This window comes from Rhinopithecus bieti, unplaced genomic scaffold (assembly GCF_001698545.2).
Source record: "Rhinopithecus bieti isolate Rb0 unplaced genomic scaffold, ASM169854v2 scaffold_45070, whole genome shotgun sequence".
NCBI lineage: Eukaryota > Metazoa > Chordata > Mammalia > Primates > Cercopithecidae > Rhinopithecus > Rhinopithecus bieti.
In genome coordinates, this window is record NW_016818843.1 from 38195 (window position 1) to 40671 (window position 2477).

Here is a 2477-nt window from a genome sequence, read left to right on the forward strand (position 1 = left end):
AAAAAAAAAAAAAACAAAAACAAAAACGAAAAGAAGGAAAAGAAAAAGCAATAAATAAATAAATAATTCTATTATTATTATTTTTCTTATTATTGAGACAGAGTCTCCGTCTGTCATCTAGGCTGGAATGGAGTGGCACAATCTCAGCTCACTGCAACCTCTGCCTCCTAGGATCAAGTGATCCTCCTTCCTTAGCCTCCTGAGTATCTGGGACTACAGGCATGTGCCACCATGCCCAGCTAATTTTGTATTTTCTTTTGTTGAAATGGGATCTCATTATGTTGCCCAGGCTGATTTTGAACTCCTGAGCTCAAGCAATCTGTCCACCTCAGCCTCCCAAAGTGCTGGGATTACAGGCGTGAGCCACCACACCTGGGCCTATTTCTAGTTTTGAGTAATGCGTTGACGTTTTCTTTGTGACTTGATATTGAATATTTCATGTGTAGAAGGCATAGTTTTTTCTTGTTAGGTTAATACGTTGCTGGACTATACGTCTGTAGAGTTCTTTGTATCTTATTGAATGCACTGTTTCTTCTCTACACTTACTGTCTTGAGCTGAGAGAGATGATTAAAGTGCCCTATTATTACTATGTTATTTTCTTTAAGTTTTTCCTTGTATCTCTTATAGTTTCTGCATCATCAGAGTTGTGCTACATTATTGAATGCATAGATATTAAAAACCGTTATATCTTCATTGTGAAATTATAGCATTTGGCATTTTAAAGCATCCTTCTTAGTCTTATTTAATGCTTTTTGATCTAATCTGGGATCAACATCATGACTCCCAATTTCTAAATTTTGTTTTAACCTGCATTTTCCTGATATATATTAACTCAAACACCTCGTTTACAAATTGTTTTCTGACTCTCTTTGATTTGCATACCTCCTGTAAGGAGCATAGACTTGTATAGAGTTAATAATGCAACTTGTTCGTCTAGTAGTGAGTTAAGCTCCTGACATTATTATTATAAATATGTTTGACCTCAGTCTATCACACTCTTTTATGTCCTATTTATGAAAATATATATCTTTTACATAAATAACATCATCCACTCTGTTGTCTGTGTTATTTGCTTTTTTCTAGAATGTCTTTTGGTGTTGAGGAAGGTTCGTATTTGTGTTGTCATCTTATAGTATATCTTTATGTAATGTGTATTCTGTATTCCCCCTTCGCTTTAATAAATGGCATATTCACTTCCTACTCTAAGTAATAATGAAATTTTCTGGAAATTTTCACCTTATCTTCCTTCTTCTTTCCTCAGTATCTAATGTGAAGTGATATCCTTTTACTCCCAGTTTTTCCTTGTAAGCATATGCTTATATTAAGACACTCAGGGAGCTCATTCTACTTTCTGTATGCTTTCTCTTTCTCCCTTCATTTTTTTGTTAGCTGTATTGTATTTAAATTTTCAGTGCATATAACATGGAATGCTGTTCTGTCACCTTTATCCATATTATGTAGTCTTAGTTCTACAGTGAAATATATTTAAATGTGCATCATCAGATTGTATGCCGAACAGTTCTATGATTCGGGGTTTAGTGTGTACGTATGTGTGCTGATTCTCTAGTAGATTCCCCAGAACGGGCTCATGGGAGCAATATTCCCTGAGTCTTTGCATTTTCTTTGCTGTTTTTCTTTGGTCTTTGTACTTACAATTCAGTGTGAATCGATATAAAATCAACTTGTCCTCAGAAGAGCAACCTTGCCTTTCACACATTTACCCTTTACTACTCTGGCTCCAGCTCTAGATTTTTGTTTGGTATATTAGTTTTCTATCACCACTGTAACAGTTTACCATAAACTTAATGCCTTAAAATGACAAAAATTTCATTCTCTTACAGCCCTGAAGGTCAGGAGTCTAAAATCGAGGTGGCAGAAGGGCTATGTTACTTTTGAAGGCTCTAGAAGAAAATGTCTTGCCTTTTCCAGATTCTATTCTCCACACATTCTTTGGCTCATAGCACATGGCCACAGCCACTGGTTTCATCACCACATTTCCTTTTATTGACTTCGATCCTCTTATCTCACTCTTGTAAGGAACCTTGTGATTATATTGGACTCACCCAGATAAGCCAGAATAACCCCACCCTGTCCCATCTCAAGATTCCTAACTAAATCACATCTGTGAAGTCCCATTTTGCCATATAAGGTGACATATTCACAGGTTTCCGAGATTAGGTCATGGACGTCTTTGGAGGTTGTTATTTAGCCTACATTTTGTTTTTGTTTGGTTGTTGTTTATTCCACATTTTGTTTTTTCCTTAGCGATTTCCCTTACTTCTTGTAAACCAATAACGCAGTGGAAAAAATGCTTTACGCAGGATCTAGTTATTTTGTCTTGGGAAATCTTTCAGAGTATCTAGTCTTCTCTACTGACAAAAGCACAAGACCCCCAAGAAATTCCTAAACAATATTAATTGGCTCCAAACTTTAGAACCAGCATCTGTAGGGTTAGGTTTATACATCTTTTTTTTGT